Here is a 24,565-nt window from a genome sequence, read left to right on the forward strand (position 1 = left end):
ACATAAAGTATCATATCATCTGCAAAGAGTGAGAGTTTGACTTCTTCTTTGCCAATTTGGATGCCTTTTATTTCTTTTTGTTGTCTGATTGCTGTGGCTGGGACTTCCAATACTATGTTGAATAGCAGTGGTGATAGTGGACATCCCTGGAGATAACATTGTTTTAAGCTAAGTTTTTGGCAATTTGTTTCACTGCAACAAATAACTGGTATATGTGTTTACACCATTTACATTTAATAGAAGAATTGATAGGTTTGTACTTAAATCACCATTTTAGTTATCTGTTTTTCAAGTTCCCTTTCCTATCTTTTCTCATATTACTCAAATACTTTTGTATTCTGTTTTAGTTTCCTTTTGAGATTTTTACCATAGCTCTTTGAAAGGAAACATTTTTAGTAGTTGCTCTAGGAAATACAACACACATACTTAACTTTTCACAACCTATGTGGAATTCTATTCTGCAATTTCAAGTGAATTATAGAAACTTTATTATCATGTAAGTGCCTCTGGCATCCCTTTTCATGTTGTACTCATCATAGTATTACATCTGTATACATTGACAACTCCATCAGACAGTGTTATAACTTCTGCTTTCAGCTGTCGTATATATTTTAAAGAACTTAAATTCTATTATATTTCCCAGATATTTGCCTTTTCAGTTGTTCTGCCTTCATTATTGTTACAGATTTTCCTCTGTAATTTCCTATTACAAAGAATTTCATTACCACTTCTTAGAGAATGGTTCTGGTGGCAATGAATTCTCTTCCTTTTCCTTTAACTGAGAATGTCTTTATTTCATCTTCATTCCTGAAGGATATTTTCACTGGATATAGAATTCTGGGCTGACAGTTCTCTTCTCTCCGCACTTTAAAATGTTCTTCTACTTCCTTCCAGTTTCCATGGTTTCTGATAAGAAATGAACATTCATGTGAACCTTTGTTCTCCTGTCTGAAATACATCATTTTTCTTTGGTTGCTTTCAGGACTTTTTCTTTCATTGGTTTGAGTATGATGTGTGGGTTTCTTTGATTTTATCTGTTTGGAGTTCAGTGAGTTTCTCCAATCTGTATGTTTATGTCTTCTGTGAAATATGTAAGTTTTTCTACCATAATTTCTTAAGATATTTGTTCCCAATCAACACTCTTCTTTCCTTCTGGGAGTCTATTAACAAAAATATTAAATGTTTTGGTATTTTTCTAGGGATCCCTGAGGCGCTATTAGTTATTGTTTTTTTCCCCCCAATTTTTTCCTCTGTTGTTCAGATTAGATAATTTTTATTGATTTATCCTTGTTATTTCCACTCACTGACTTTATTTCAGTTATTGTACTATTCAGTTCTAAAATTTCCATTTGGTTTATCTTTATATCTTCTTTTTTGCAGAGACTTTCTATTTTTCCATTTGTTTCAAGAGTGCTTGCCTTTACTTCTTGGAGCATGGTTATAATCACTACTTTAAAAATCTTCTCAGGGTTGATATCTGTTCTTTGTCTTTTTCCTTGTCAGTTGAGACTTTCAGGGTTCTTTATATGCTGAGTGATTTTGGTTTATATCCTGGACCTTCTGAATATTATATTATGAGACTCTAAGTCTGGTTTAAGTCCTAAAAGGAACACTGATTTTTTTTTTTTTTTTAAGCAGGCTATGGAGCAGGTTCTATTCTGGCTGTAAGTTCCAACATTCCTCTGTGGTTCCTCTGGTTCCAACATCAGTTCTGTTTTTAAAGTGCAGTGCCATTCAGATGAGTCTTGTGTGTGAGCTACGCAGTGGCCAGTCTTGGGCCTGGATCATGGTCTACCCTCTAGTTCAGTCCTCAAAACCTGTGTGGTATGCTGTTTAGGGTCAGATCCACACATGTGTAGCTTGGAGGGGAGCCCAGGAGTTCATCCATCAGTTTATGGGATTTCTTTTCTTAATTTCTCCATTCTCTATGATCTCTGCAACACTCTCTGGCTCTGTGGAGCCTCCACTCTGAGCCCTCCAGCCAGCAAGCTTGGGATTTAGTTTCCTTGCTCTGCCACATGCTTCCTGTAACTGTTTCTGTATCTTGAGCCAAAGGACAGGAAGACGGGGGGGGGAGGGGAGGAAGAATGAAGATTTGCTGCACATTCATGTGATCACTTCTCCTCTGCTCAAATAGAACAGTTCCCCCATTAGGGGTCTGCTCACTGCCACTGCCACCCCCACCTCCATGGCTGCCACCTGCCAGTGGGCAAGGCTGGAAAAAAAGAAACAAAACCCAGAGGATTTCTCCCTCTCTCTCTGACTCTTAGGAATCCCCTTTCTTGTTTCTTGAACCAGAAAGAGAAGACTTCTTTTGGAGCTCCTTCTGTCTGCTTCTGGAGCACACATCTAAGTTTCTGACTGCAATTGACTCCAGGCTGGGCAACACTGGAGGAAAAGAAGAATGGCAAACTCACTGCTGGTTTAGTGGAACTTTGCATTCTGGTCCCTTTCCCCGACCTGCAGGCTACAGTCTATGCTTTGGAGCCCTCAGATACCTGCTCCATCTAGTCTGTCCAGGATTTATAGTTGTATTTAGTGTGTCTCCCCTTATTTTAGCTTTTCTGGAATTAATAGTGTCTCCTTTTGCTTCTTAAATCATTCATCATTTGCTATGTGAAAAATGCTGTCTTTATATATGGATTTATTGCAAAAGAAAAAGTTGCATTTAAAAAATGTCAGTAATAGCTCTTTGTTATGACCTAAAAGAGTTAGGCTATCCACATCCTATTTTCTGAATCTATAATTAGAGGCATTTTTCCCAAAGACAAATTCTCAAAGGAACGCATTCACACTAAGATTGAACCACAACCTCATTAGGCCTGCACAATACTTTCAGTGGTTTTTCTTATTTGTATCCTCCTTTTTCACATTAATGGGGGAAAAAATGCTCTGAGAAGACCATAAGAACTCTGAGATTTTGAGCTTGAATGACTGGGAGAAGGTGGCTTTCACCCAGACATGGAGTGTAGAGTGGAAAACAGGGGTTCAGGTGGCAGGAGGGGAGGGGATATGTTCTGTGTTCTGTCCATAACACATCGATGGGAAGAGCCTGCCAAAATATCTAGGCAATGGGAGCCTGGAGTTGAGAGTCAGAGGTCCGACTGGGGTGGCATAAAGAATCACTCCCAGGGAAGTTATTGTGGAAGGTGTGAGGAAGAAAAATGATTATGGGAGGGAAGACAAGCTGGCATGGCAAGAGAGGAGAGGCAGGGACCGTGTCCAGAGGTGTGCTTAAGCCTCCCACGACCAAGGACTTCCCACCGCGGTTCCGGCCTCACTTCTGCATCCCTGCCCTGCAAACCGCTTCCCTCACTATGTCCTCCCCCCTTCCTGAGTTTCACTCTGCTCCCCAGAGCCTGGTGAATTCCCCCTAAGCAGCCTGCTTTCAGGGCCCTCTATCTGGAGTTTATTCAAAGGCAGAGGTGGTATTTTGGTCACCATGGCAGACCCACTGGGGGAGATTTTTCTGGATCTTCCTGATTCTAGCCCCCGATGGAGACAATCTGGGGGTGAAATTGCAGCCTTCTGTGGCCACCTGACCTGTGCAAGAATTTGCACGGGCCTCCTAATCAGCACAATTACCTCTGTATGGTGAAGTAACAAGACTTTCGAAGCACTGTGCTGTTGCCAAATTGTATTTGCAAACACCATCATATTTTATTGTAACAACCACTGTATCAATCACAGTATGCTAGGTGGTGCTGCAGTAATAAGTCCATATCTCAGTGGCTTAACACAACAAAAGATGCTACACATGCTTACACAATAAGGCAGGGGGGTGCTTTGCTCCTCAGAGACCTCTGAGACCTAGGCTAACCAAGGCCACATCTTAACCATGGTTTCCACGATCACAACATCAGTGGGAAGGGAACATGATTTGTACACTAAGACTGAAAGCTAGCCCTTCCTTCCTTCCTTCCTTCCTTCCTTCCTTCCTTCCTTCCTTCCTTCCTTCTTTCCTTCCCTCCCTCCCTCCCTTCTTTCAATTTTTAGAAAGAGAAGTCACATTCCATTGGCCAAAGCAAGTCACATGGCCACACTTAACTGTGGGACAAGGGGACAGGGAAGTTAAATTCTCTCTTCCCCCTAAGGGGGAAATGGTGAACCTCAGTAATGACTACCCAAACCGTGCGCTTAAGAATTATTATCTCCGCTTAGGAGTCGAAAAACTCAGACTCCATCAAGTCATTTTTCCATAGTCACACAGTTAATAAGTTAGCAGAGCAAGGATCCAGGTGCACGTTTGTTTAACTATAAAACCCCCACATCTTCCATAAGTCAGATGTTTCTTCTTCATGAAACCATCACACAGAAGATGGTTCTTATTAGCTTCAAGGGAACTTCAGATGCTGACAAGTAAAAAGTTTGACCCCAATTAAAGTTAATCTTGTGAAAGTGTGTTTCTTTTTTCTCTCTCTTCTTGAAACAACCTGTTAAAAAAAAGAAAGAAGGAAATAAAGAAAAAGAAAGAAAGAAAAGAAAAACAGAAAAAGAAAAAAAGAAAAATAAGCCCTTTGGGTTGACCTCTGACCTGCACCACAATATCTAATTGCATGCATGTCAGGGTGATGTGGCTTTTTTCTCACTGTGTGGTATTTTCCACTCATAGAACTGGGTCAGAAGAAGTTGGTGTCTTAATCTACATGCTTGTTCTTGCTTATGTTTGTTCCCTGCTTGATCCTGCACTCTTCATCCATCCTTTGGAATGTTCCCATGACAATGGAAGAATGGCAGTACAGCTAGCCAGAAAAAAGAGACAGAACAAGTACACACACAGTCCAACTTCTCTTAGACTTACAATTCTAAAAGGGAAGGTACAGGGCATGAGAGTACTCTCAAACCTGGGGCGCCTGGATGGCTCAGTCGGTTAAGCGTCTGCCTTCGGCTCAGGTCATGATCCCAGGGTCCTGGGATCAAGTCCCAGCTTGGGCTCCCTGCTGAGCAGGGAGTCTGCTTCTCCCTCTGCCTCTCTCTCTGTCTGTCTCTCATGAATAAATAAATAAAATCTTTAAAAACAGTACTCTCAACCCATTTCCCCACTTGAGAGAAGTCAGCAGTGAGTGTTTAGTCCCCCTCTGCAGACGAGGAAACTGAGGTACAGACAGGTTAAGTGATTAAACCTGATTAAAACAAGCTGTTACTATTTTTTTCTGAATTGTAAGTTAGTTTCCTGTTCCCTCTACACTGAAGACTTCCATTTGCTTCCCCAACTCCTGGGAAACATGCCCTTAAGTAGCCCAGCTGATGCAGGGGGAGCTCTGCCTTGTCTAAAGACCTGTGCCTTCACATGGCTTTCTCTGTGATGGGTACAAGACCTAAGAGGTGAGGCAGTAAGCCCCCTTCCAGCCTCAGGCAGCTGGTCCTTGGAGGTTGCAGTCTTCCAAACGCTTTAGAAGAAATGCTTCTCAGGTCTCAGAACTCTTCCTGAACAAATCCGAAATCCGTAGAAAAGTTCTAGAAAGAGGCATAAGTAGTAGTAGAAGCTCATGTCCATACTGCTGGGCTGAGCCTCTGCACAAGCCCATGAAGGAGACTTAGCAGTGTTCTTGCTTTAACCCCAAAAAAGGAAAAAACACCACTCGATTAGATTAAATATGCTTTGAGTAGGCCCTGAAATCCTCAGCTTCAGTGTGTATGAGATTTGGAACTCAAGATGATGTTAGTGGTTGTGATGGCTTTTTCTGAAGTCACGAGACCCCTAGTTTCCTCCATCTGTGGACTTATGAGGGGTGGAAATGAAAGAAACCATTTCAAATGCAGCTTGAAATTTAAAAAAAAAGAAGTCACATACTTCTCTGTGTATGTCATCTTTTCCCAGATGGATCCGAAATGAGCCACATAATTTCCCTGTTGCAGAGTTTCTGAGAGAATCATAGATCGGAGAGCTGGAAGGGGCTTTAAGACTTGGGGTGAGCCAGTCCCCTTTTCTTCCAACATATAAATACCTTCCTCCCATTTTATAGACAAGGTGACTACAGGTCTCGGGTTGGTGATTCCTATGATGACGTGGCCAGTGGGTGACGCTGGTATAGAGGCTGGGGGGCTGACTGCTTGCTTTTACTACACGGAACTGCTTCTTGCAGGTAGAAGACTCCATCGTGCAGAGAACAGTGACACAGGAAACACTAAAGGAAAAAACAAAAAAAGGAACACAGGAGCCATGAACATCTTGGTAGCAAAGTCTGGTAGGGCCTCTGTATACTGAAGAGAGGCAAGATGAAAGTGAGTAGGCAAGATAAAGCAATGAACTTGTAGACTGACTTTGTGAGCCCGTAGTGGCCTGGGTTTATATACAAACCACATCTGGCCAGGGTTTGCTGGCTATGCAGTATCTCTGAGACTTTATAAAAATTAATTAATTCAACAAGAAAGCCAGTTTGCTAAAGAGGGAAAATTGCCAGGGAGGCCAAGGTGACAGCAATTTCAGGCGCAGTGTAAGCTGATTACCCTCAAACAGAGAAGCAGCCTCCTGCACTGAGACCCCTCACCCCCAGGCCATCTGGGAGGCTTGCAGCACTGGTCACAAGGTCAGCATGGGCAATGGGTGAAGGACAAGGCCTTATTAGGAGAGTCTCCCAGGAAGCATGGGAAGGCAGACACAAGGCATTCCTTTAGGATGATGGATTTGTTTTATTTTGCATTTAATTTTTTCATTACAAAAGAATTGTGGAATGATGTTTTTGTCTTACCTTTTTTTTTTTTTTAAATAACAAAGTGGATTTTTTTCCCTCTCCCTTTGGATAAACACAGATCTGATCATGTCAGCTCCTGCTTAAACCCCCTCAGAAGCCTCCTCTTGCTCATTTGAAAATAACCCAACTTACAAAAATGGACATAAGCATCACCAAACTTTAACAGATTTGTGCAATATCATTTACAAAATGATATACTTCTATATTGGTTAGAATAATGGCCACTACCCAAAGCTGTCTCCTGCCTTCTTCCACTCTGGAACCCCTAGACGCCCCCCCAATCCAGCATCTAGGGCAGCAGGGGGCTCCAGGACCCCACTCCTTGTATCTGTTCTGATGGGACACCCCTGTGCCTTTGTGGTGGTCAAGGAATTATGAGCCGTGCCTGCAAAGCTTGGCACAGTCAGACCTCAGCCCATCCCTGCCCCACTTCCCTCCTCTCTCTTGGGTTCTGAGTCCTGGCCACACTCCCTTCCTTCTGCTCCTTGTGTGTGCCACGCCTCTCCCGGGGCTTTTGCAAACGTGCTACCTTCTGTCTAGAACAGTCTCTCCAATGCTGGCCTCTTTTTACTTTGGCTAACTTTTCTCATTCTCCCTGCAATCATTCGTTGTCAGCTTTAATCAGTATAGGTTGGGAGGATGAATAAAAGGATGATCGATCAGTCGTGTCTGGGAGGAGGTGCTAGCACGTGAACTTAGTCTGTAAATGGCGATTGTCTTCATCTAGGTGACTGGTGCCAGATGGACAAAGGGAGCCCGTGACCCTGGGGGATGTGGTGTCCACTCTCGTTCTTGCTCAGCGTTGCCTCTCCTGGAGAGAAGCAGCTTCGGGCTGGGTGATGCCTTTGAGCTGTGAGTATTATCACTCTCCAAGAGGGAAGAGAGAAATAATCTGAATATTTGGGATTCCAAAAGTTGTCTTGTACCAGGTAACACGAAGTTTCCTATCTCTTCTGACCAGACATGGGGCAGGAAGGGATAAGAGCGAAGGGAGAGAGGGAATAAGAATTAGGTAATCTGAAATGTGGCCTGTCAACTCTGACGCTGGTTAGGAAACCTTGATATGCCATCTAGAAGCCATTTGCTTCTGTCCTCCAAGCTGGTGGCCACAGCTCCTCTCTTGCACGGCTGTGGATTACAGGTCAAGTAGGGGGGCAGCCCCAGGCCAGGGGCATGCGAGCTTGGGACTTGGTTTTTAGGTTGACATCCCAGATCCCCTGGAGGGAGAAGTGAATGAAGTGAACTCAGGAGGCAAGAAGGGGAGGAAAGGCTCCTTTGTACTCATCCGAGGCACTTAGAAACAGCTTAAAACCACAGATGACAAGTTTACCAGCTCACAACAGGTTGTGTTGTGTTGTGTTTTTGTGTTTCCCTTATTTCCTTATTATTTGCTGGGCACAAGCTTGCCTTGACTTTACAGTCTGCAAAGGCACAACCAAGAAAGTAAAAGGCACAATTGTATAAGCATTGTGATGGATCCTGGTACCTCGCTGGAGCCTGAAATTAGGGGTTTGAGTATGTGTCTGTTTCCCTTCAACCTTCCAATGTTAACAAAGGAGGGATAATACAGGGGTTTCCTTCCCTGCTGGGACACAACCCCCTGAAATGCCATTAGGATGAAAACACTGGTGTTTGTCAAAAGAGTGTAAAGCAGTTTTTCAAAGTGTAATTTTTGGAATTCTAGCCCCAAGAAATGTTCTGCTGGTAAAAGGATTCTGGTCGGTGCTTATTAGTGAAGTACAGAAGCTGGGTTACTGGTAAATCTCCCCCACAAAGATCTGCTTGTCCTAGGTTTCCTTCCTGGAGTCTGTTCACACTTGGCTCTTACTCTGGTTCCACATGCTCTGAAATCCCAGGAAGTGGCTTTCAGCAGTAGGCTGTTCTTCCTCAAGCATTCGGGAGCCTTTCCCACGCGCCAACACTTCGCTGGAGGAATGACTGACCGCCCAGGATGCGGCTCTAGGCAGGGGGCACACTTAGCCAGGTGGGGCAGTGGAAGTCCTCTGTAGGATGACCAGAGGCTTTCTCATCACAACTGAAACAACCAATGGAGCGAAGGGGCACTATTACTTATTACACCAGGACCACAGGTATAACCTAGGGCTGTCCCACATGTCGCAGAGCTGACACACGACTGAAGAGTTATGTTTTTTTGTCTGTCATTTCAAGAGGTCAGGCTAGTAGTTACAGGGGAATGGTTTCAGTTCAAAATGAAAAGGGGCTTTCTAACAGAGAGCCTCCAACAAAAGTATGAGCTGTTTTATTAGGTAGTGAGCACCTGTCATTGCAGATATGCAAGAGCGTAATTAACAACTCATGCTCCAAGATGTTGTATATGGAAGACATTGACATGCCAGGAAGTCACTGGGGCTAGATGACCCCTACTACTCTGAGGCGCCTGCTCTTCTTTGCCCTCTTTATTGGTAAGGGTTAGTAGCTTATCTCATACGGAAGGACCAAATCCTGCCTCTCTGATTTTACACATACATACGCACTCAGATAAAAGTAGAAATACAGTGGGACTGAAAGATGAAAAGCTTGCTGTTTTTAGCATAATTAATATTCACTGGTGCCTATGCATAATGTAAATATCTTTGTTTAAAATGAGATTGGATTTCACGGTATAGCCTTGACTTTTTTTAAAAAAGATTTTGTTTATATATTAGACAGAAAGAGAGAGAGCACAAACAGGGGGATCAGCAGGCAGAGGGAGAGGGAGAAACAGACGTGGGGCTTGATCCCAGGACCCTGGGATCATGACCTGAGCTGAAGGCAGCCGCATGACCAACTGAGCCACCCAGGCGCCCCAGCCTTGACTTTAAATAAAGAGAACATTTGGGGTGCCTGGGTGGCTCAGTCAGTTAAGCGCTTGACTCTTGATTTAGGCTCAAGTCATGATCAGGGTCCTGGGGTGGAGGCCCACGTTGGGCTCAATGCTCAGCGCGGAGTCGGCTTGAGGATTCTCTCCCTCTGCCCCTCCCTCCACTTGAGTGTGCTCTCTCTCTTTCTCTCTCAAATAAATAAATTAATTAAAAAAATAAATGTCTATAAAAAATAAATAAAGAGAACATTTTGTGACAGTTAAGCAAAATACGATCTCTACAATTTGACCCAGTCTGAAGTGGATCAGAATTTGCTCTGAAGAAGCAGCCTTGGTCAGCTGGGTCTAGTCTGGTCAATAATAACTGCACTTTGGTTATGCAAGATGTTCACATTAAGGGAAGAGGAAGATACAAGGGAATTCCTTGTACTAGTCTTGTAATTTATCTGTAAGTCTAAAGCTTGTTTTTGCAAAATCCATATCCTTGCTCTTAAGGCCTGTTCATACCAGGCACTGCCTGAAGAACTCCCCTCATCCTTGACGACTCAGCTCAAGCAGAACATCCTAGATTTCTGCTCCCGTCCCAGCAGTCTTCAGAGACTTCTGTATACCCCCCAATGATACCACCTGTTAGTATAATTTCCTGACTATACGGCACCTCTCCCACCTGACTCCGAGCTTCTTTTGGACTGGAACATTTCTTCATTTCATCTGTAGCACTCAGTATATGTCTTTTTTTTTTTTTTTTAAAGATTTTATTTGTTTATTTGAGACAGAGAGAATGAGAGAGACAGAGAGCACATGAGAGGGGGGAGGGTCAGAGGGAGAAGCAGGCTCCCTGCCAAGCAGGGAGCCCGATGCGGGACTCGATCCAGGGACTCCAGGATCATGACCTGAGCTGAAGGCAGTCGCTTAACCAGCTGAGCCACCCAGGCGCCCCTCAGTATATGTCTTTTAAATGAATTAATGAATCAATCCGATTTGAACACATTTTATTAGTTTTGCTTTGTTTAAATTGTGGTAAAATATGCATTACATAAAAATGACCCTTTCAACCATTTTTAGGTGTACAATTCAGTGGCATTAAGTACAATGTGGTATAAATGATTTAAACTGGTCAGAATTTACGAGAGCTGTTAGATCCCCTTAATCTGGACCCATGGGACCTGTGACGCTGGGAATTAATTTAATCCCACTCACACCAGGTGCCTCCAATCAAACTCTGTTTGATCAAGTGTGGAATTATTTCCTCCCATTTGAACCAGCACGGATCAGTCAGAACTGGCTCTGCGCAGGCGGCTGGCCAGTAGCAGGCACTCAGAGTTCTTTTGGCCGTTGCTCTCCTTTCTGCTCCCACACACCACACCCATCCCCGTCCAGCCTGGCTATGGGCAGGGAGCTTGCCGTCTGCAGCCACCTCCATCCGCCTGCTGTGCACCTGCACTTTCAAAACAGCTCCTGCAGACAGGCTTTAGAGGCAGGACCGACAGGCTGACTCATTCTGAGGGAGACTGCCTAGGTCCTTCCCACCCCCTCCTGGGGAGGAGGCTCATTTCCACTACTTCCTACCTCATCAGCTGCCATCATCTCCGTTTGAATGTAAGGAATAGAGCACTGCGTTAGGAACCAAGACACGGGGCTCCAGCACTTTTTCTGCCTTTAACTAGCTCTCCTCATGCCCTCCTTGGGACATTACTGGAAAGGCTTGGATATACAGACCAAAGTTCGATGATGATGATGATGGGGGGGGGGGTGGTTTGCAGCAGGCTTTTTCCTTCCCACACTGGTAACTTGAATAAGGCAAGAAACAATGCTGAATCACCCTGGAGTGTGTTTCATGTCTACCTCATGCCCCTTGATGATAACTTGAGGGCTCTGGTCCTTTTCTGTTGCCTTCGGGAGCCCAGTGAGTCTTACCTTGGATGTGAGTGTGCGAGTGAGGGTGACCTCTGTGGCCTTTAGAGGAGGGCTCCTCCTTCCCTATCCTTAGAGTCCTGTCCTCTTCCCTGCTCTGGTTTACAGCGACATTTTTCTTGCTGGCTCCCAGCCTCAGCCTCAGCCCCATCCTGTTGCAGCCAGAATGATTGTTCCAAACACAAGGATGCACCTGTCCCTCTTGGACCTCAGTCCTTCAGTGGCTCCCACAAACCTCCGGATAAGATGAACCCGTAATTCAAGGCCTTCCACCATCTGGCCCTCCTTTACCTCCTGGTCTTAGCCCTTCTTCCTCTCCCCCAGCGGGTCCTGGCCAATCCGGACCACGCTTCCTTCCACTCTCGCCACCCTTCTGTCTAGACTGTCCTCCTCTTTACCGGATGATGTCTGTTGTCCTGGTACCCAGGGCTTAGTCCCGCTCCGGTTTGCAAGGGGCCCCTCCGGGGTCGCAGGGGGTGGATTGGGGGTCGGTCCTTCCCGAGGCGGCCGCCAGGGGGCGACAGGAGCGGCTCCAGATGACAGCGGGAGGCCGCGAGTGGGGGAGGGAGGAGGGACCGAAGGAGCGCGGATCCCGGTTCTCCGATCGCAAACTCCGAGCCACAGCTTTCCGCGCGCACCCGAGCCTCTGGCCGCCCGCTCAGCCCGACGCCGAACCGGGCGCAGCGGGAGCCCGTGCAGGGCGGGCGCGGGGCGGCGGCGGCGGCCGTCCATGCGGCGTGCTCGGGGCTGCCCGGCGCCGGGAAGCACGCGGGGGTGAGGCGAGGCGGCCGCCGGCCGATCCGGGACGCGGACCGCCAGGTGAGCAGAGCCGCCCGCGCCGCGCGCCCCGCGCCCCCTGCGCCCCGACCCGGCCGGGGCCGCTGCCCTCCTCTCGGGCCCGCTCTGGACCGCAGGACGCGGTGGCGCGGGCGGCGGGGCGCAGTGGGTGTGTCCGGGGCGCCGCGGGGCTGCGCCCACACGGGGCTTGGGGAGCCAGCGCGCGCTAGGTCCGTGCCGACGGCTGTGCCGCCTCTCCTTCCCTTCGCTTTCCTTCCACTTCGCTTCCCTTCCCTCCTTCCCTTCCTTGGGGATTTGCTCTGTCCCAGCGCCAGCACTCACCCCGCCACCCTCCAACTCTGAAACTCTAGGGACAGCCAACCTGGGCCGTTCCGTAGTCGGGGCCCCGCGCTCCCTGGGCCGGGGTCGAGGGGGGCCGGCGAGTGTACACCCAGCCCGTGCGCCCCAACCGCAGCCTCGCCTTCCTTCTGCCCCGGGCCGGAGAGCTGGTCGGTCTCGGTCCGCGCGCATCGAGCCCCAGCCCGGGGCCTCGGCCACGCCGTTTTCTAGAAAGCCTCAAATCCTTGTGTGTGTCTGAGCTAAGCCGCTGCAGCCCAGCGCCTCTGGGAGCCGGAGTGGATGGGTTGTTTCCGCCAACTCCGGAGACTTCCTCAAGTGCAGCCCAAGTACCTGCAGTCCCTTGGCGCGCTTATAGAATTGGCTGTTCCAGAAGTAGCTCGTGGAGCTTTAGAGATCTGAAAGTTAGCATATATTTTTTTTCTTTGAAATAACATCAGCCCTAACTTGGGAAGTGGATTTCAGGGCGTTCTCAGGCCCACTTAGCATCTGGAAATTGTGGGTCTGGTGTTTCCTAAGCAGTCTACACCCAGCCCTGGCTCCCCCCCACCCCCAGCCTCCCCTACTGCCTATTAAATGTGCATGCTTGCGTCTCTTCGAGTCTCTTTTGTGACCACCCCCTCCCCCCCCACGCCGCACAGTAAGTGAATCTGAAGCTTCGGACCTGGGTAGCTGAAATGATTGTGGGATGCCTGTTGGAATTGGGAATACGAGACATGGAGGGAGACCCGAGAGAGGTCCAAGAAATCATCTTGTCCAACTGTCTGCACAGCTGAAGGCACCCAGGCACTGAGTAATATTCTAAAAATTTTTCAAAGCTCACACAGCTCTTAAAACCTGCACAACCTGCGTATGTCTTTACTTCATTGATTAAGGGGTGATGAAGGGCTTAATAGGATCTTACTGGGTCTCCATATACAAAGAAACAAACATTTTAAATACGCGATTTAAATACGGTACTACTCAATTCCTATAGCTTTTTGTTGGCACCATAGCTGAATTCCTTGGAAAACAAAATCCTAGCCCTGGAATTAATACGAGGAAGCAGATGGGAGTCCTGGGACTTTCCCATAAACCTCTGCAGGGCTGGAGCAGGGATTTCCCAGAGGTCCCGGCCTGGGAAATGCGTTTGGGTGATCAGAATCCTGGAGTCCCTACGGAATAAGCCACCTGGCTGGCCTCTCCTGAGGAGGGCTGGTCAGATGAGCTCACGTGACCGCCGCCACGTGCAGCCCCGAGCACCCGGGTAGTTCTTTACCTCCATGTCAATATCTCCTGCCCTGAAAAATCTTTCTAACTGGCTGCTAGGAAAAAAATGAGTAAAATTAAATACAGTCCAGAGTTTGGGAGTAAGATCAGGGTTGGATGTTTTGACTGAGAGTTTTTTTTGGGGGGTTGTTTGTTTGTTTTGTTTTGTTGCCTAGAAATGCTTATTGTCATTGCATCCAATTATCCTAGAGTGATGGGGCATTACCCACCCCCCCTTCTCCGCCCAGCATTTCTCTGCACAGCACTTGCCTCCCAATTGGCTGGAGTCTCAGTGTTTGAATGCCCTCGATGCCCCCATCCCGTCCCCCACATTTAGAGCCCGCTCATTACTGAGTTCCTTCCATATTCTTTTGTGATATCGCAGGGGATCATTTTCCTGTCTCCCTTCCCTTTGCCCCCTCCATAAACCATGTCCAGGTTACAGTAATAATCTCCCCTCTTGACTCCCAGCTACGAATCACTTTCTTCATTTTATTCCATCTTCTTTCCTACTGACAGGTTAATATTCCTAAAATTCTGATTTCACCACATCATTCTGCTCAAGAAATTACAATGGCTCCCAGGATTAACTTCTATTTAATTCTTCTCCAACCGATATTTTTGGGCATCTGCTGTGTTCTAGGGACTGCTACCACGTGCTGAGGCTTAAACTCAGAACAGGACAATATCCGTGCCCTGGATCTGTTGACAGGCTAACAGATGATAGATAGCCACCCGGGAGAGAAAAAGATGTAAAAAAAAAAAAAAAAAGTAACCATGAAACAATGCGGAACCTTGGGGACGCAGATGAGGGAGAGGATTTTTCTGCATGGGAGGAGCTAGGAAAATTACAGCTGGGCTTTGAGGCATGAGGAGGAGTTCAAAGAGATGGGAAAGGCTGGAGGTAGAGAGGGCATGCCAGGCGGAGGGAAGAGATTGAGCAACGATCTAGCGACGTGAACGTGCTGGTATGGACATGGTAGACAAGGCCAAGATCAGTCTTCGTCTGGGCATTGGAATTGTCTTAATTCAAGTCTGCTGATCCAAGAGCAGCCCACCTCTTTCCTGCCTAATGTACCCAGTGTGTTTATAATGGTCTTGTGTGAGCTCTCACCGCAGCTCAGAAATTCAGTTCTGCCCGGAAGTGTACCCCAGCCTCTCTTGCACACACCTGTCTCAGTCCTCCCTGAACCCAGCTGAAGTGCTCCCCTGCCTCCTTTGCATTTACTGTGTATGCAGCCTGACATGTCCTAGTGGGCCAGCCTCATCTCCCAGGCATCCTGAAGTTTCTCCTGACTGGCCCCTGGGCTTCTCCTTCCTGAGCCCTTCCAGGCTGTGTAGCCCGGTGCCAGGCCATGGCCAGCTCCCGACTGGGTTGGACCTTCCTTCCTTTGGTCTTCTTCTCTCCCCTTTCCCCAACCATTTATCTCTCTTCTTCTGTGCATGCAGAATTGTGATAGGTATTTACATCTGCGTGGATGTAAGGGTTCCATACGTATTTATTGACTCTTCTCTGTGAAAATAGTGGATGAGCCGTGTTAGGCCAGGAGCCATAGCGTGACACGGGCGGGCGCCGGGAAGAAGGAGCCGCGGTGGGATGCTCTCTGGCCGGAGGATGCCTTGTGGACTCTTGCCCTCCTTCGGAACCGCCCCTTCCCTCCTCTGTGGGTCCCGTGGGCTGACGCTGGGATCCCTCCTCACTTCTGGGCCTGTGTTGCCCTTTTTTCTCTCTCCAGCCCTTCAGAACTGACTTCTCTGGTTTCTGGAGCCTCGCTGGCCCGATGACCTCATTCAGGTCACGTTTAGTGAGCGCTGGGGTGTGTTATGCCTGATGCCTTAATCCTCCCAGCAACCTGTGAGGGAGACAGTATAATCCGCATTTTACAAGGAAGAAAACTCCAGCTTACTTGCCTTGGGTCAACAACTCAGGTTTTGAACCTAAATCTTAGAACCCAGCTCCCTAAGTCAGGTGCTCTTTACATTATCTTTCTGTTTCCTGAAAGGGTTGTCTGCGGAACGTCTGAATCTGAATTAGGGTCTGCTGGGAAGACACTCAGATTCCAGGGTGGAGGCCGGGCCTGGGAATTGGCATTTTTTTAAGACTGCCTCAAGTGATTGGTTGTTCTACACGCTGGATTTGAGGACCACTGCCCTAGGCTGCCTTAACAGCGAGGTTTTAGTGACAGGTGATGAGCTAATAAGCCACTTTATCCCAGGTCACAGTGTCCTTTTTTAACAGAGGCCTTGACCTTGACTCTAAGGAGTGAGCAATGGCGCATCGTGGCCCCAGCCAGGCAGAGACAGAGAGCCCTGTTTTAGTCAAAGGGATCTTCAGTTCAGTCCTGAACTGCATGCTCCCCATCCCCTCCCTGCAAAGGTACGCAAGCCCAGCCCCCACCAGGCTCCTTGTGAATTTATTTCTGGGCCTGAGCAAGGCTGAGGGAGAAGGATCAGGTAGGTTGGTTCCAGAGCCCCAAGTTTTCTGAGGTAAAAAATGGGCTGGGACCCCCAAATAGGACTGAACATGCCGTGCCAGCCCCCCCTTCCCTGCTGGCCTCGTGAGTCGCCCCTTCCTCCCCAGAGTGGGGTCTGCTCACCAACACATCTCCTTTGTTCTACAAGCTCTTATTTTGCCCCCTTTCTCAGTTTCAGCCATGTGTGACAGAGGGATGGCCAAAACCTGGGGGGCTGGTGTGAGGACGGGTGGACAGGCCCCCCAAGCATTAGGGGGAGGCCCAGCATGGAGTAGGTGCTCAATGCCTGTACTCATCCTGTTTCTCTTACCTTCTCTGTACCCAGTCAGGGTTTGGCAGAGAGTTGGCCCCCAATACATGTGCTATAAATATATATATATATACACACACATAACAGGCCCCCTCAAGTCCAGGGGTTTGTGTCGGAAGGGCCAAATATTGCAAACTTATATTCCAACCCAGCAAATCAACACCCGCAGCTGTGCAATAATAATAATAATGATGATGATGAATTATCCATTCAACATCCCCTCCCCACCCCACTCCCTTCCCCTTCCTTGAGATTCCTCAAGGAAGAACCCCAGAAACAGATGGGCAGCTGTGTTCTCTGCTGATGGCTAGCTATCCTGGAAGAGTGGTTTCTTTTTGCTCATCTCTTTCCGTTTTTACCTCATCTTCCCACTGTGCATATCGCTGTCCCCTCCGGTGAGCCCTGCAGAAGCAGGTCCCTTCAGTGGTACCCCACGGTGTTCTCCCTCGGCCCTCTCCTCTTGGGCGTGGTCCAGAGGACAGAGAGCCAGGCTGTCGACGCAGAAAGGTGACCCTGGGCAGCTCGGGGCCTGGGCTGGGCAGCAGGCGGGCCCGCCCCACCCTCCCCGCCCACTGGCTGGCTGCCTGAGGGCTGGCCAGCAGTGAGGACCCAAGTAATGAGTGATTAATGGGCGCCCCATCTAATCTCCTGCCAGGGGAAATGAAGGGCCAGCCGTGGGCTGGGGCTCGTCATGACCTGCTCCAGGTGGGCTTGGAATGCACCCAGCTCAGGATGGGGATTAAGGCTTGAAAGACAGAGGAAATGAGATGTTAACCCTTTAGGCCGTGGCCCTCTGAGCCCCAGCAGGGAAATCACCAGGGAATTATGTACAGGCATCTGATGAAAGGGGGAGCATGGCCTTTGATTTATGGCTGGGATGCAGCCACTTATCACCACGGTGTGTGGGGGGGGGGCGCGGGGTGGCAAGCCACGCCTTTGACTTAACCATTTTTCTTGGAGGCTCAGTCAAGAGAGATTAATTTCTTAGGAACATGGATACATGGACAGCTGGGAGGCTGCTCTACCTGATTCCTTCTTGGAAACCTTCCGATCCTATCAGCAGGTTACAAATTGGTAGTTGCCAAACAGACTTTTCCTCCTGAAACGTAGTGCCTCTGACCACGTGTCATTGCAAGACAGAGAGGAGGGCGTGTGGCCCTGGCTGGCCCACATCTCTAGGAGTAGGGTCCACCTTCTCCTGGGCCGGGCAGCGGGCGCAGGGATGCTGAGGGTGGGAGCCCCGCGGAGCCAGCTCCCTGGGCTCCCGCCTGGCCTCCACTAAGCTGTGGCTTCCTGGACAGTTTCCTTTTCTGCTGTGATTTTCCGGTCTGTGGAATGAGGGTAATAATAGTATAGAGCCCAGGTGAGATGCACGAGAGCGCAAAGCGCTCACTGCAGACTTAGACCCGTGGGAGTGCCGTCCTGTTCCCCCGGCTTTTCGGGCCGAGCCCAGAGACCACGCTTCTCTGCGAAGGGCGTGAGCAGCTTCTCCTCCAGGTCTCTAAGCCTTGCTGTGGGGGAACTGACGACGCTCTCTCTGATTGATCTCGTTTGTTTGACCCCTGACCCTCACATGCCTTGAATTCTGGCCCCCCTCTTCCCTCCCTCTGCTGCTGACTCCCTGGCCTCCAGCTGCCCTTTGGATGACACTGCCCTGCCCCTCGCCCCCTGCCTACATGCTCCCCGGCCAGACGCGGTGGATGGGCAGGGACGCCTGCCTGGTCCTCCTGTGGCATGCCCGCTGCGTGCCAGCCCGTGGCCAGCCTTGCTGTGACCTGACGGCCCCAAGCGAAGCGGCTGAGGGTAGAGAGGGCAGTTGCCTTGCGAGCAGAATTAGGAACAGTGGAGACAGTCTGATCCGGATGCAAGTCACAGCTCTGTCCCCTGTTCTGGTTTCTCTGAACTCCCATGGCCTCATCCTTGATTGAGGCTAATAATAGTAACACTTATCTAATGGATGAGAGGAGGGTCACAGCCAACAGTGGACAGGAGGCCCTTTGGACTGCGGGGGCGGGGGAGTTTACTGCTGGTTATAAGGTGAGCCTTCAGCGTGGAGCTGTGTCTTCAAGCTTTGAGTCTCATTAGAGGGTGTGTACTGACATCCTAGCCTCTGGGTCCTTTAGTGTCTTTGTCAGAACAGACAAGTACCCAGGGCCTGCTTGATTTTAGTGATGTTCCAGTGAGGGCCCAGGGTTTCATTCTGCTTGAAGTTCAAGGGATCTTTTGGCCTGCTGAGGAGAAGGAGCTACCATTTACGGAGCTCCGTATCAGGTCCTGGGATTTACCTGCATTAAGTTATTGCGTTCTCTCAATAATTCGTGTGAGCTAGACATTATTATTCCTATTCTACAGCCTAGAAAAGTGAGGCACAGAGAGGTTAAGGAACTTGCACCTGCTCACACAGCAAGTAGATGTCAGAGCGGTGTTTGAATTTCCAGTCATCTGACTCCAAACCGTGTGCTCTGGGCAAACTAATGGGCTAGTTAGTGCCTCAGTCTAATTGTAACCCACTGGCAAGTCTAATGGTAACCACTTAAAAGTCTAACTGTAACCCACTTACAATTTTTTAAAAATTGAGGTGTAATTCACATACCATAAAATTCACCATTTTAAAGCATACAGTTTGGTAGTTTTTAGTTTATTCACGGAGTTGTGTAATCATTACCCGTTATGTAATTCCAGAATATTTTCATCACCTTCAAAAGAAACTCCATACCCATTAGAAGTCATTCCCCATCCTCCCTCCCCACCAGCCTCTCTGGATTCTGGACATTTCAGATAAATGGAATCCTACAATATGTGGTCTTCGGCACCTCGCTTCTTTCCTAAGATTCATGTCGTCATCCCTCTTGAAGCATGGATCAGTACCTCATTCCTTTTTATCACCACGTAACCCACTCTTAAAGTAAAATCTAAGGCGGTTTTGCTTAGAGAAGGGTTGGAGTTCCAGCCTCAAAACAGATGCAGCATCCAGGAGAGCTCATTCTTTACCGTGGGCAGATGTGAGAGAACCGGAAATGTCGGGGCGGGTGGAGCGAGTGCTCCTGCCAGTGTGGAGGTGCAGGTGGGTGCGGGCCTGGCTGGCTTGCTGCGCCCGGGACGCCCGGGATGCCCGGGGTGCCCGGGGTGCCTGGGATGCCCAGTTGCTCTCCTCCAAACACCTTGCTGCACCGCCCTTGGCTCACGCGGTCGGTGGAGTCTGTCGGGAGATGTCCTGGACAGGTGGCGTGGGTGCAGTGGACCTGTGCCCGGGAGGTGAAGCGGGCTGGGGGTGGGGTGGCGTGGGGTGGGGGCTCAGGAGCGACCTTTGTCATAGTCCGTCCAGCGTGGGCGCTGCACATCGGCTGTGGCACTTGTAGCCCAGGTGGATCGCGGTGGCAAACTCGGCCTGCAGATTACACCACCGCTGATTTGCTGGTTAGGTTTCTCAGTCAGACTTGATTTTTTTCCAATTACAAAGATAAGGTATATTTATTATAGAAAACTTAGGAAATAACAGAAAAACACAAATGATCCATAATTCCCCAACCAGTGATCCAGTGATGACCATTATTTGTAATGTGTGCCTTTGTAGTCTCTCTCTCCACACACACACACACACACACACACACAGTTTTATAAAATTGGTATCATGCTAAACATATTGTTTGGTTCAGTACTTTTTTTCACTTAACACTAAATCATAAACATTTTCCCTAGATACTAAATATTCAGTATTCTTCCAAAACATGGTGTTCTTAATGGCTGCAGAGTATTTTTAAAAATGTTACTTTTTGCTTAAACAGCCCCCTATTGGGGGACATGTTGTTTTTGGTTTTTCAGTATTATTTACAAATAAAAGTGCTTGTTTTGTGTGTGTCTGGGGTACTTCTGTTAATGCATTAGTGCTGTTTGGGGGACAAAGGATACAAATACTCCAAAGGTATATGATACATATGGGCCAATTGGCCTTCCAGAAAGACTGTATAATTTATGATTCCACAAATATGTTTTTTTTTAACTTGACTTTTACTGTACATGTAACTTTACCAAAACTTCCCTCCCTCCTCTTTCTGCCCTCCTCGGCCCCTCTCATGTCTACATAGTACACTAACTGCTTACACCCTTCTGTTTTCTCCTTGATATTTGCCTGGAAGCACATGCACATCTGTCTTTTTTACAGACTGTGATTTTGTGTAAACATTTCTCTTGACCTAGTCAGGCTTCCCATTTTTAGGCATAAATGACAAATTCCATCATTTTAGTTCGTGGTCTCAGTTGTTTCTAGTTTTTCCCTAATCAAAAAATTAGTAACTAGCGGGGCACCTGGGTGGCTCAGTAGCTTAAGTGTCTGCCTTCTGCTCAGGTCACGATCCCAGGGTCCTGGGATTGAGCCCCACATGGGGCTCCCTGCTCGGCGGGGAGTCTCCTTCTCCCTCTGCGGCTCCCCCTGCTTGTGCTCGCTTTCTCTCTCTCTCAAATAAATAAATAAAATCTTAAAAAAAAAAAAGAAAAAATTAGTAACTACCAAGGTCCCTGTTCAACTTGCTGTTATTTTTTCTCCCCGCCACCTCTTCTTCTCCCGCCCCCATCTCGTGTTCTGTTTGGAAATTCAGTTCCCAGCCATGTAATGACCAGGTCCAAAGCCGGAGCCATTCCCATAGCGATCCGTGCAGCTCAGAGGCGCTGCAGAGAAGATGCACCTGGGAGGCTCAGGTGGGAGTGCTGAGAAACAGAAGGGGGGCTTGTTTTCTGTCTTCCCTTTCCCTCTTCGGTTCCGTTCTGTCCTCAGGCGGGCACTGGGGCAACTCGGCACCTCACTCCTAGCAAGAGGCGTGGGGAGGTGCGGCCTCCCTGACTTGCACACAGGGAATCCTGTGAGCGTTCATCAGGTGCTCACCTGGAAATGGAATTGTGCAGTGTGTGCTCTTTGGTGCCCGGCTGCTTCCTCTCAGCAGAGTGGGGCGGGAGGTCTCGCAGCTTCCGAGGTTGTGTTCCTCTGCTGGTGGGGGCGGGTTCCGTGTGGGCAGCTCTGGGCAGTCCCTTACTCCTGCATCCAGTGCTTTCTGAGCCTCTGGGGCCCCTCAGGTAGCAGCGCCCTGCGTTGTCAACGGTGTGAACTCCAGTCCTGACTCTGACACTTACTGCCCGTGCGGCTGGGGACAGGTGGTCTTAACCTCCTTGAACTTCAGCTTCCTCCTGTGTGAAATGGACCAGGAATCGCGGTAGGCACCGTAAGAGTTAGAGGAGACAGTGTTCATCTCTGTGATGAAAGGAAGGGCCTCCAATGTGCCTTACTTACCATCTTGAAGATAAAGAAGATGGTCTTCCTGCCTGGGGGTGGGGGGGGGTACTTACAGCCTTGGGGAGGGGGCAGGCCTAGAGGATGATGGGTGCGATAAACATTATGCAGTAGGAAGGCTGGGGGCCAAGAGAGGGGCATCAGACTGACTGGTGGGAGTTCAGAGACTTGAGGGGGCCCTCAGCGTAACAGGGAATCAATGTGGGTGGAGGGGAAGGAAATAGAAGCCTGCTGGGTCTGATGGGAGGGCTGCATTCTTGAAGACCTCACAGGATTCAGATCTCTCATAATTGACTTTCTTTGTTCCCGTAAAATAAATGCAAAGAGCGTGCTGTGTGCTTGATACATTCTCCCAGAAAGTGTCGTTTTGCTTTAATGTTGCTTTTCCCGTTGTGGATCAGCGTTATCTCTAAGGTTGCTCATAAATTGCTCGATGAGTATCTCATGCTGGCTCTTTGGCTCCCTCAAGAACCACGCTGGTGGTGGTGGTTCATCATCATCATCTTGGTATGTTTTTAATCTGGCACCACTATTTGACAGAGGGCCTAGATCAGGGCTCGGCAGGCTTTTTTCGTAAAGGACCAGAGAATTAGTATTTCAGCTCTGCAGGCTGGATGGGCTTTGTGGCAATGAATCACCTCTGCCTTTTGAGCATGGGAAGAGCTATAGCACGTCAAGATGTGGGCCAGGCTGTGTTCTAGTAAAACCTTTTTGTTTGTTTGTTTGTTTTTCTACAGATATCTCAGTTTGAATTTCGTATAATTTTTATGTCATAAAATAGTATCCTTCTGATTTTTTTCTATTTTTTTTTTTTTTTTTTAATTTGAGGATACCACAAAACAGGCAGTGGGTCAGGTTTGGCCTACTGGTCAGAGTTTGTTGACTATAAAGCGCTTGAAAATTGTTTTAAATTATAAAAGAGTGAATGCTAAAATATCCCAGTACTTAACAAAATCACTTGTAGAAGTCCGAATGCCCATAAGAGTATATAGCTTAATTCACAAATTGATTCAAACGATTGTGGGTATTTATCATCTTGGGTGATACCAAGGTAGGCAATTACTTCGACACAGTTTGTAATTCTTTTTTTTTTTTAAGATTTTATTTATTTATTTGACAGATAGAGAGCACAAGTAGGCAGAGTGGCAGGCAGAGGGAGAGGGAGAAGCAGGCTCTCCGCTGAGCAGGGAGCCAGATGTGGGGCTCGATCCCAGGACCCCGGGATCATGACCTGAGCCGAAGGCAGCTGCTTAACCGACTGAGCCACCCAGGCACCCCTGTAATTCTTTAAGTAGTTATTCTAACGCGTTAAAAATTTTTAATCGTATCATTTCAAAATTTAGGCATCAAATGACTTTATTCACATTGTTATCGTCATTCCATCTCCTGATTCCAATTGTATCCCATGAAATTGTTTATTATCATATACTGTTGCGGAGTCTGGCAATTCTGCCTGACTCTCAACAGCATGATGACCTATGGTAAGGGCCTTGGAACTTGATTTTGCCTTGACTTTTTACTGTAGAGGCCCGGGAAGGCATGGAAGGAGGACCCAGACGTATGTCTGGCACATGGTGAACGTGGAATAAACTTTTGTTCCCTCCTTCCCTTTCTCTTCCTCCCCACCCAAAAGTTCTGTATATTTGGTCAGCCCCCAAACATGCTGAGCCACTTTGAAACTGTGGCTTTGGTTCTTTCCACACACAGTAAAGTCACTAACCTTTTTAAATGGAAATGAAAACAAAGGCTGTTAGAAAGCAGTTTCCCTTCCCGGGTCACCAGCTTTCCCTTGCAGAAGAATAAGCAGTGCTGGGCTGAGACCGCTGGCTGGCCCGCTGGGACCAGACCAGAGGCCCCAGGTCCCGGGCAGGCGCCTCCAGCTGGGTGCAGACCCAGCTCTCCAGCCAGGAGGGGGGCGCCTGGCCTGCTGGCTGCTCTGAGTTCTGCAGCTCCTGGGTGTATCTTGGTTTCAGGGATTCCAATGGTAGGAAAGCCAGGATCCTCTCCAGATGGAAGACCACCAGCCCCGAAGGTGACCGTGATACTGTAGCTCTTGGCTCGCGAGTGTGCCTTTGCTGTGTGTCTTGGACAGAAGGCCTGTCTTGAGTAGACGTCTGTTTGTGTTGTTTAGAGGATAATGGTGCATAACCACGTGTGCTTTCTGGCCTGGGGTCTGGCAGGATGTGAAAGGAGGCAGCCACTATCCTTTGGCCAGTGAGACTTTTCATTTTGCATTGGCTGGGGGCTGGTATTCTTCCTGCGCTTTAAGAGCTCTTTGGTTTACAGACAAGTGATCTTGGAACCAGGGGCATGGGTATTGAGTCCTGACTTTGCACGAACTTGCCGGATGACCTCCAGCCATACCTTCTCCATTTCTGGGGTCACTCATTCTTCGTTCCTAAGTGCATGGTGACAACCTAGACCATTTTGGAGGGCTCTTTTCTCAGTTGAGATATGAGGGGAGCCTGGACTTTCATTCTCACCGAGCATCAATAAGACATCCCTCCCTCTCCCCACTGGGGTGTTCAGAGATGGCCTAGTGGGGAGTTAGGACTCTTTTTTTTTTTTTTGTAGTTTTTAATTTTATTATATTATGTTAGTCACCATACAATACATCATTAGTTTTTGATGTAGTGATCCACGATCCATTGTTTTCGTATAACACCCAGTGCTCCATGCAGTACGTGC

General features: G+C 48.3%; 1 protein-coding gene and 1 non-coding gene across 2 annotated transcripts in view; both read left to right on the top strand.

The window, feature by feature from the left end:
- LOC102750267 (uncharacterized) overlaps positions 1-24,565 on the top strand; it is a 612,045-nt gene that overhangs the window by 299,002 nt on the left and 288,478 nt on the right. The gene's annotated exons all lie outside the window — the stretch shown is intronic.
- Positions 11,970-24,565, top strand: part of LOC145723325 (thrombospondin type-1 domain-containing protein 4-like) — an 83,747-nt gene continuing 71,151 nt past the window's right edge. Inside the window, exon 1 of the mRNA XM_081829718.1 lies at positions 11,970-12,249. The gene's annotated coding sequence lies outside the window, so the exon portion shown is untranslated. The remainder of the gene's footprint in view (positions 12,250-24,565) is intronic.

Source organism: Leptonychotes weddellii, chromosome 9 (genome assembly GCF_054177405.1).
Source record: "Leptonychotes weddellii isolate Sample4059 chromosome 9, ASM5417740v2, whole genome shotgun sequence".
Classification (NCBI taxonomy): domain Eukaryota; kingdom Metazoa; phylum Chordata; class Mammalia; order Carnivora; family Phocidae; genus Leptonychotes; species Leptonychotes weddellii.